Below are 11,484 nucleotides of genomic sequence, written 5' to 3'. Positions count from 1 at the left end.
TCCTCCTGTGCTCTGAGGTAAGCACAAGCTGTGATTTGTATTATGATGGAAAGCAACGGAGGGTAAGTAGGTCCTGCCTGAGGAGTGGGGATATGGCCTTCAGAAGCTCGCTTGAATTGTTTTCGCGAAGTGGAGGTTTGACCTAAAAAGAGGAGTTACGGGGAGAGAAGGCAATAAAAACATGAAGCACTAGCTCCAGCTTCTGTAAAACCACAAATGTTATTTTGCACCAGATCAGGCTCTGGTCAAACTAAACTGTGGTCGATGCCCAAATTGGGCCTAGACTGCAGCCCTTATTTTGCTTCTCAATAGGTCTAGGGGCTATCTTAACAAGCACTGCATTTTCTTAACTCTTGGTAGCCTCATCAACAGTGCCTGGTGAGTGACTGCAAGGTGTGTTGTCCTGCCCAACACCCCAAGATAAAACAGTAATTCAAGGTGTTACAGGGGGAGCTGCTGGCTGATACCAGTGTTTATGAAGAGGAAAGCAAACTAAGTTCGTTAGCCAAATGCTTTAATGAGGTTGCCAAAAAGTGATCCGATATGTGAGTAGCAGAGGGTTGCAGAGTACTCAGCTGAAGGCTCTACCTCCATTTGTGTCCTGCCTACTAAAAATAGCCACCCTGGCTAATGCCAAGGGGTGTAACAGCCCCTCATGTGACAATGACAAGCCATCAGTCATGAGACTGGAAATACCTAGAAATGTTTGCTCTTCTGCAGGCTGCATTAAGTAAGCAAGAGGAGACTGCAGAGGAAGAGTGGTTTGCAATGGGCCCTGGCTGTTGCTGAGATGATGCCTTCATAAAGGTGTATTCTGTGTGGTTATCCTAGCTTTCTCTTAATCAGGTTGTTTCTCCAAGCTGTGGGTTGCAGTAATTGAAAACCAGAGCTTTAGCAAAACGCTGGTGTCTGCTTCTGTCCAGATGGCAACAGGAAACACCACTTGGGTGTCATTTCTTTCCCAGAGCTGCAGAAATGCTGCCTTGTTGCTTCACATTGGGATGGGTGACGCAAGGATGGGCTGGTATGGCCATTAGAGCAGCACTAAGGTGGTGTGCACACTGACTGGGAGAGGGCTAGGGTTTATATACCAGAATTAACTGATTTTATTCCAGGAATAGTCGCCTACAGGATAGTTATACCAATAGATATATATATAATATATACCAATATCCATAGACTAAGCACTACTTCAGCATTGTCTCTACCATGTCCAAATGCATCTGAGTTAAATTCAAACACTAGCTGGTGTGGCTGATGGATGGTTCATAACTTTTCATAACTGTCATTTTCACTTCGGCTTTTCAGTGTGAATGTAGACTAATCTGATGGTTATTGATTTGCCCTTGATGTTCCACATATATATATGCACAAATAACTAGAATAGCTAGGGTTGGAAGGGATCTTAAAGTCATCCAGTTCTACCCCTTCCCTGCCATGGGTACGGACACCTTCCACTAGACCAGGTTGCTCAATGCCCCATCCAACCCGGCCTTGAACACTTCCAGGGATGGGGCAACTGCAACTTTGTCGGGCAACCTGTGCCAGTGTCTCACCGCCCTCATCATGAAGAATTTTTTCCTAGTATCTACATCTACCCTCTGTCAGTTTAAAGCCATTCCCCCTTGTCCTATCCCTACATGCCGTTGTAAACAGTCCCTCTCCAGATTTCTTGTAGGCTCCTTTTAGGCACTGGGAGCTGCTCTAAGGTCTCCCCTGAGCCTTCTCTTCTCAAGGCTTAACAACCCCAGCTCTTTCAGCCTGTCTCCAGGAGAGGTGTTCCAGCCCTCTGAGCATATTTGTGACCCTCTCTGGACTCATTTGAGCAGGTCTACGTCTCTCTCATGTTGGAGGCCACAGAGCTGGATCTAGTACTGCACATGGACCCTCATGAGAGCAGGGTAGAGGAGAATCTTCTCCCTTGACCTGCTGGTCACTCTGCTTTTGATGCAGCCCAGGATACAGTTGGTTTCTGGGCTGCGAGTGTACACTGAAGCTGGCTCATGTTGAGCTTCTCATCACTCTAAACCCCCAAGTCCTTCTCCTCAGGACTTCTCTCAATCCAGTCTCTGCCCAACCTGTAGCTGTGCCTGGGATTGCCCTGACCCAGGTGCAGGACCTTGCACTTGGCCTTGTTGAATGTCATAAAGTTTGCACAGGCCCACCTCTCAAGCGTGTCAAGGTCCCTCTGGATGGCATCCCTTCCCTCCAGTGTGACAACCACAACACACAGCTTGGTGTTGTAGGAAAAATTGCTGAGGGTGCACTCAATCCCATGAACTAATTTGTCAGGTAACTGCAAGCACAGGCAGAGTAGCCAAACAATAACACCCTATTTAGACATAGAAACCTAAGTTGTGGTGTGGCTGACAAGACTGGACTTGTGGGGAATCTCATGGCAAAAAAACCCTCAGACTCATGCTTTATGTTAGGCTGAAGACCCCTTTTGGCACAAGCCTTATATGCTGCAACATCCTTTTTGCTGTTTGAGTATAGGCCAAAGGTGAAAGATCTTTGGAAGTCCTTTTCTTCTGATAGAAGTGATTAATGGAAAGCAGCTGGCCAGCAGATCAGAGTAACAGCTGGAGTGGCAGGATCCTGCCAAAAGAAGTATGCTTGTGCATTAAGATTACTGAGCACTGGCTTTTGTCACTTGAACATCTGTATCCTGCTCTGAGCACTTTTGAAATTCATCCTCCTGGAAAATGAAAGCATGAAAGCAGTCTTAGGCATGCCAAAGATTTCAATGAGCTTAATCAGACAAACCTGCATACTGCATCTGGCTTCTCAGATAACTTATTTAAAACAGTGAGAGTATCTTCAAATCGTAGTCTCCTACATATAAATTCCATAAGCGGTAAGAAATTGGGATTGCGATCAAGGTAAATAAACATACTGTTAGAAAAAACATACCTGCAAGGAACAGCTGAGTAAAACTCAAAAAAAGCCCAAAACACAACAAAAAAAAACCAAATGCCTCCCAAAACACAACAAAACTCCCACCACAACATGTACACTACTGTTCTTGGTCCCACTCATCTAGCAGTCTGCATAAACCAGCTCACAAAAAGCTTGCAAGCTGCTAGCAGTGCCAGTCATAGAAGCTCAGGGAAGGCAATGCTGTATACTGAATGGTATGTTGTATACTGCAGAGAAAAGCCAGGGAGGCAGATGCATCAGAAAGCATCCACAGCATCACTTGACACTACTTTAAACTGCGGCCTGTGTGAGAAGGAAGCTGCCGGGTATAGTGAAAATGGTGCTGGAATCATGAAAGCCTAGAGACAGAATTTATCCCTCATGGGAATGACCACAGGTCTACTGAGATGCCCCAGGATGGGTCAAGTTGTACACAATATAACACATTCTGTATTTGGCACTTAGTGCAGTTAATCTTATGCTATAGTACTGAACAAATGTTAACAGCCATATAACGGCACAAAGTTCAGATTTTCATCAGTCCTCCTAGACTGTGTTGATGGAAATACAGCCTGAAACTACAGTTTGTTAATGCAAAGGTCATCTTTATTTTAGGATTTTTGTTATGGTTTTTGGTTTTGTGGTGTTTTTTTGGTGGTTTTTTTTTTTTTTGGGGGTGGTTTTTTTGATTGGTTAGTTGGATTGGTTTGGTTTTTTGTTTGTTTGTTTGTTACTGCCTTTTCCCATCCTGAGACACAGTCAAAAAGCTTGAATTTCAAAGGGTTTGTCTTTCAAAGGGTAGATTATTCTGCTCTTCCTGGCTTAAAACAGCTTGAAAAAAACATTAATTTCTTGTCTGATGGAGTTTACGTTTCTGAAGTGGTTTCTGTTTACTGCTGCTGGGTGAATTTTCAGTGATGGCATAACCCTGGATGATGATGTCATGCAGGTTAAGCTGCTGCCTGATGGAACTGTTTCCACGGATCTCTTTGTACACACATCTTGCAAGTTTTATCTTTGTCATTCTGTAACTTCCAGTGTACTGTATAATAAATCCTACATTATTATCTTCTGATGTCATTACAGTTTTCTCCTATGAATAGCTAGTCTTGGTGGATGAATCTTGTATACTGAAGGTTTACTTTTGAGTACCTACTGATTTAATAATACTGGAAATGCAGGATTGCAAACACCAACCATGATACTTCCTGCACAGCTAAATCTCTATTACTATTGTTTGCAACTTTGGTACAGCCTTGTCTTTTTTTTATATCTCTGAAGGAATGACTATATCTAGGTTATTCTAATTAGTAGCTTTCTATTTAATGCACAAAAAGCTTTAAATTTTATCCTTGCTGTCAGGGAAAATAGGCAGAGACTGTACTGATAAAGGAAGCATAACAGTTCAAGCCTAACTCAGAACTATAATTATTGTGGCTGATGGAATGTTGAAGCCTGTCTGTGAGAAGCATTGAAGTGTTGAAGTAGAATAAGAGAATTTTTTTTTAATCCTTTCCAAAGGGATAGCTGGGTTGGGATAGCTTAAAGCAGTTGGGCACATAGGACTGAAAACAAGATCCATGAGAAGCCAGATCCAGTGCAAATACACATCAGAAAGGAAAGCTTCTGTGTTTATAAGCTTCTGGAATGCACAAAGTCAGATACGTAGTTGCAGAAGCATCAAAACCATTTTTACTTCTCAATTTCATGAGTCCTATTGGACAAGTGAGTGGATTCATGCAAGGAGAGCCCTGGACACAGTGGAGAACTGTGATACTCCAATCTCAGTGGTACTTAGGCAACATTACTAAGCTCTTACTGTTCACCTTGGTAATCTGTTGACAACCAGTATTCACCAGTAATTTTCTAAATTGTGGGAAGTTATTTTGGTAAAAATATTCAACTTGTTTCAAGATACATTTTTTTACTGCATACATAAACTTAAAATATATAGTGTGTACTATATATATATACTATATATACTACAGCCTTAATCAGCTGGTAATGTGAAGTTCAAATGTGTATAAAAATATATTGAATTGAAATGTAATTCTTTGTTATATTATGCTTCTTAAGGTTATATATTCTGCTTGAATCATGACAGTTATGCAGAAGCCTGGAAACTTTCCTCCTGGGTTTGAAAACATCCTTCTAGAAAACTTACCTCTACATGACAGAAATGGAGCAAAGGCTCACTTCCCTCCTTCCTTGTTAACTTATGATCAATGAACTTCTTTATGATCAATGAACCTCTTTATGATCAATGAACCATATATTTTCTATATATGTACTAGGTAGCCTCTTAGTGTTTATGGCTTCCTTAATCTGTTGATGGGTTAATTGAACTGTTGGCTGTGTCCTGCTATGAATACCCATGGAGTGACAGAGGTCTGTTAGACTGCCAGTCCTCAGTACCATTATTTTTAAGAAATATGTATTTTGTGGGTCATTACTTGCAGGTCTTTGTTCTGAAGATCTTTGTTTCTTGTTACAACCAACACTGATGAAGTGAGTGACACTGAATTCTTCCACAATCTGCAGCTGCAAATGCATACTATCCATTTTACCAAAACCACAGGCTTTTCAAGTCTCCGCATCTGAAGACAGTATCTGAAAGACAGTAATTTTTAGCAATAACTCCTTCTACTTAGTTTTATGTCACATTTGATATATCTGCCAAACGCAAAATAACTTTTTGAAACACAGTTAATACCCATTTGCCTTCCAGGCCATATGAACAATAACATTGTGGTCATTAGAATTTTTCCTAGACTCATGCATACTGCTAGGCTAGTTTTGACAATACATTTATATACAGATACCAATGTAAAAACTATTTCTTTCGTGTTCCTCCATCAAAATACAAATTTTCAAAATTTGTCCTCTTTTAAACCTTGTAACATACTGAGCTTTATGCCCTTTGATCATAGTCACATGTGCAACACAATTACTTTTTTCTGGGTGCTTGGGCAAAGTCTACGTGAAGTGTAGGCTGAGTAAATTTCAATTTTCACCTTATGTTCATGAATATTTAACCCAGAGTAGTCATGCGCATATTTCAACCAAAGCATCAGGGATAAAAGATAGGGTTGTCTATTTTGGTAAAAACCTTTAAGACTTTACTCCACTTTTATTTATTGTTTTGCTATAATGGAATTTGCAGTGAAATTGAGGTGGGACATTGACAGGATCCAAGGGTCAGCCTTCATATGGCATGTGCTTATGGATGCCCAGATTATCCATGATAGATTACCATTATAAGAACACCACAGTTTCTCTTCCAGCTCAGAGATATTGGAGCTCTCGGTGGCTCTGAAAAAGCAGCATGTCTGTATGACCATCCTCTGCTTTTCTTGACATTTTTACTGATATAAAATTTCTCTTAGCACTTCATTATTCTAGAAAGTGCTCATTTGTGCACTTAGCATTTGTGTTATAAACACTGAGAATTTATTTCAAATCAAGTAGGCAGATGTGCCAGACAAACATCTCTCCAAACCATAGGATAGGAGAAGATTTTTAAATGCCTGAATTCTAAAAATGAAGTGAATGTATCATCAGGGTATGAAATAGGTATGCCTAGCTACATCTTCCTTCAAAATGGAAAGAAAAGAGGATAGCTAAGAAGTTGTTTAGTTTTATTTAGAATGGTGAGTGATTTCTCTTGGTAGTTTAGTTGTATACAAATACAACCTCTTTCAACTGCAACAGGCCACATCTATTGTACTTGTCACTTTTGAATCTGGAGGATTTTTATCTGCATAGATTTCAAACAATACCTTATCTCTCTATTATATGCTCTGTTAATTTTACAACTGAGTGTGCAAGTTTTTCAAAGTGACATTTAAAAAAAGAAGTTGTAGTTATGTAACGGTTGGGAAACAGGACAATTTTTTTTCCAACGTTCACAGTGTGCTGGGCTCTACAAAAGAGGTCAATATCATTATTCCCTTTTTGCAGAAGGGCAAAGGGTCTTAAAGAGAAGTGCAATTAATTGCTCCAGGTAAATCTGCAGTAAAGCCTCAATTTCTTCATTCTTGTTAACAGACATCTTTGCCCGTGTTCCCATCACAGTACATTAGCCCCTTGTGTTAGTATTTACTTGTATTACTACTTTCGTCATGCATTTTCTTTCTATACACTTTTCTGTTCTTTGCTGCCCAGTGTAGGAGGCATTTAGGGTTCTTATGCTTCTGAATGGTTATTTGTAGGGACATTTTACAAGGTCAAGTTTACAATACAGAGTTAAAATTATATAAGAAATCTCAGCCCACTTCTTCAGCTGTGGGATGAAGTAAGCACAGTTGCTCCTGGCAGATGGCTTAGACCAATTACATTAAGTTCAGAGATGAAGCATGCTCTATCAATACACTCTTTGGAGAAATCAATTGCCAAATTGCACTATGGGAGATCCTTATGAAGTTTAGATTGAATTGGTGAATTTTACTAGACAGCAAAAGGGCAGTCCTTCCACATGATGTCTGAAATACCTGTTTCAACACGAAAAGCATGGAACCTGCTCAGTTAAATCATTATAAGAACTATTTCAGCTAGGTAAACAGCACTTTTTTCCTTATAAGGCCTTGAATGTTTATATCAAGATTTTTGGAAAACATTCATGCTGACATGGTTTTCCAGACTAGAACTTGGACCCTGAGCAAATAGAAAGGAGTCAATGAAATAATATAGTACTAAAATGCAACATTTTACTGGGGCTTGTTAGGCAGACGTAATTACAACAATCACTATCATCACCTTTGCTGCACTGAGCACCTGGCAACTAACTAGAGCATCATTGTCAAATTCATAGTCAAATTCAAGTGAAAGAGGAAGAATCTGCCATAGAGAGAGACCAATTACCCCACAGGCCTTTTTGTGTGTGTGTGTGTGTTCTAATACCTTATATTCAGATAAAAATGCAAACCCTTGAAGGACTGCAGAATTCACATATGTTGGCAAAGGTTCCTCACTTCACACATGCACATGCCATGTGAGGGCGTGGACTACATAGTTTTCCAAGGAAATCATATAGGTGGAGAATGTAATTCCTTTGCTACTTTTGTATTTGTTAGCACGACAGCTGTCAAAATAGATCTGTAGCTAAATCACTTCCTGTAGGTTTCATAACAGGCTTGTCCTATCAAGATAAACCTCTCCTTCCAGATAACCAGCTGTGTCAGATTGCTCCAGTGAAACTCTAGCTGATCACAGATCAATCGGTTTTAGGTTAACTTTGTTTACATTGTGTCCCCATGGGATGTGCTGCTGGATGGTGTGGGAGCTACTGACAAGCACTTGGTGTAATACAGGATGTCGGTTTGCTTTTACAAAGACGTGGAAAGAAGCCCAACAGCCTCCTCTTTCCCTCTCTCCTGTTTTTAGGAGTCTGGGCTCTACCTCAGCATCTACACTTCAGTTTCCTCCTACAAACCGACCTGGCCGTGCTCAGCCAGCCGGGAAAGCCTGCCCTCCACTGCCTGTGCTCCTGAAAGGCAGCAGCCAGGGAATTAATTGTTCCACAAAGTGTCTTGACTGCTGAGGCTGAGAACAGAGCAGACGTATACAGCTATGTGCCCACAGGATAAAACTGAGGCTGCCCCATGCTCTTTATGGGTGGACAATGGCTGGTCCTGAGCTTGCTCAGGGGTCACTGACATTGCATCCAGTCGCTGCAGCTGAAAGATGTACCCAGAACCAAAAAGCAACCACTGCAGCACAGTGCAGGGCCCCACTGACCAGCTCAGCTTTCGTCTGTCACTCAGCACCACCAGCGTACCGCTAACACATCTGCTTCCAGAAATCCGCTGCTTTCTACCTGTTTAAAGAGCCATGTCCCACAGTGTGGCCCTATGCAACATCAACCTGCCTTACCTACACGGAGGGGATGCTGGCATTCAGCCTCCAGGAGCTGAGGCATGCACCTGTGTCAGACCTCAGCCAGTGGCCTCGGGGGCAGCTTCCTCAAAGTCTGAGACTGTTTAGGGCAGGAGCTCAGGTTACAGCCATCCAAAACCCCTGCAGATTGACTATTCCAAATGGCTTCCCACCACTTGCTGTGTTTGCAAAGCCTGATACAAACAGGCACCCTAGAAAGAGAGGTGACCTTAGAAAGACTTACCTTCAGGGAGAAATTGACTGAAGTGCAGGTCGGAATGACAGCAAATATTATTAAGATTTTTATGCTGTTTAAGTAAAAGAAAACTTAGTCCCTCAAAAATCAAATGGCCAACAACATGTGCTGTTACTGTAGAGATGCTTTCAGTTTGGAGCTGTGCATCCAGAGCAGTTTACAGTAAAGTTTACAATAAAGACCACAAGGATACTCTGAGCATAATAAGGATACCCTGTAAATAATGTAACAGGTTGTCACTCCAGGGAAGCACTATTTTTTTTTTTTTTTTCTCAGAGAAGGATTTGCTCAGGGCAAATTGTTGTCTAAACCCCCTGACAGCACTTCTGAACACTGTACATAACTTGCAATGGCTTGGGCACAGCCCTCCAGGTGTTCCTGCTTCTCCTCCATGGCTTAACTTTGCTTTGTTCCTCCCCACCTCCACAGTGTTTCATGGAGGCAACCAAATTGTTTTCAGTTAGGCAAGTAAAGTCTTGGAACCATATTGCTTTGTAATGTTATTTCTTTGGTGTAAAATGCATTGAGTTTTCTGAGGTATGTAATCCTCATTCACCTTCTTATGGAAAACCTTAGAGAACCGAGAAGTTTGTAAACCTCTAAAACTAAGTGTCGTGCACGCATCTGACACAGTAACTGCTACAGTCTACACCATGGGCAGAAATGTCAGCAATGTCAGCAGAAATGAGTAGTCATTCTCATATTTACTTCAGGTGAGAACTGTTGCATTAATCACTCAAACCTATTCCTCCATGTGATTCAGGAAGAGTGGCCATATATCTTTAAGTTTCAAAGAGTGAGTTTTGCATGAATGGTTGTGTTTTCCTTACAAATCAGCATTTGATTGCTTGACTGACCCTCCCTTTCTAGGTGATATCTCCTCCAAAGAATGAAGCCTATTAATTTACTATTTCATGGTGTCAGGAAACCTGATGGTTTGTAGATCCAGCAGGTAGGAGTTAAAAAAGTTGCTTATTCCTTGAGCTACTGAGGATTAAAAAAAAGATAAAAAAAAAAAAAAAAAAAAAGAAGAAGAAGAAAAAAATCCTAGGGCAATGAAAGCTGCAACAGAAAGAAAAAGGAAGGAAAAGAGCTTAAGATAAACCAAAGATAAATACAGAAAGAGTACATACATGCTCTTCTGCATGCGGTTAGTTTTTATTTCAGTTTTGTTTCTCCTTGCTCTTTAACAGAACCTTTTCCACATTACTCTAACTGCTTATTTGGGAATAGGGTGCTTTAGCATCGAAAAGTCTGCAGTGTCTTCATTGGCCACAACAAGAAGGACTGGATTTTTAGTTTGCTTTGGCTGTAGAGCTGTCGGTAATTGGCTTTTGTTAGCTATGTAGCTGTAAGGTGCTCTGTGTCTTCATTAGCCTTAGTAGGGCCTGCAAGCAAGTTGGTTCCCTTGTTGGCTTTCTCAGACTTGTTTTCTGTTTGCCTTCTCAGCTCTAAAGTCACAGACTAATATTTGTTGGTGTTCCTCTGAGCTAAGGGATTATCTGCATATGTATTTGTATCAGATGACTTAAATGTGCTGGTTACTGTATGGGCCTGTTGTTTTAAATGTATATTAGAATATGGTTTAAGTTAAACTTCCTCCTGATTGCTTAAACTAAACTGAAAGAAGGTTACTTAAAACTGCTTGGCAGGGTGTAATAAACTTAAATGTTTAATTTGCTGATCAAGTAAAGTTTGTGTATTATATGGTTATAGGTTTTGTAATGTTGATATTGAGTGAATGAATTTAAGTTTTGTGTAAGTGTCAAACTGATACAGGGGGCTTGCTATAAGAAATGCTAGTGCCTGGGAAATATAGAGTTAAAGTACTTTTTGCTTAACTTAAGTTGTAGAAAGAAAACTATGGTATAAGTCTGTGGAATTTAGGGGCCCCACTAAACATGAGTTAATTGTTTCACACTAGCCTTCTAAAGTATAACATTTCACACCATCCTTCTACTTATCAGACAGAGCCTTCCAAACATCTGCTAGCTTGAAATACTCCTTGCCTGCCCTTTCCTGCAATAAATTTTGCAGGAAGGTCACCCTGTTCTAAATCTTTGCTAGTTAACAGAAGAATTACAGATATGGTTGGTTTCAGCTAATTGTGTAACCACTGGGGCGTCCAACTGTGCCAAAGGTGAAAAGTTTAAGAAGAGGAAGACTCGTTTACTTCATCTTGAAGACCCCTACTCACAAGAGGAAGACTCATTTACTTCATCCTGAGCCCCTCGCCCATGACCACCGGGAAGCACTGCGCATGTGCAAAGGACCTTTTAGCTCATTATAATAAGAAGCGGGGATAGATCATGAATATGTATAGGCGTGCAACTTTGGAGAATAAATGTAGTGGGAAACGACACTGAGGTGTGCGTCTTTGGTGGAGCGGAGACTCCCCTGCGCACCCAGCGCTGCTTGCTTATTGCCTCTTACCC

This window comes from Psittacula echo (assembly GCF_963264785.1).
Source record: "Psittacula echo genome assembly, chromosome: 6".
NCBI lineage: Eukaryota > Metazoa > Chordata > Aves > Psittaciformes > Psittacidae > Psittacula > Psittacula echo.
Note: the sequence above shows the minus strand (reverse complement) of the source record.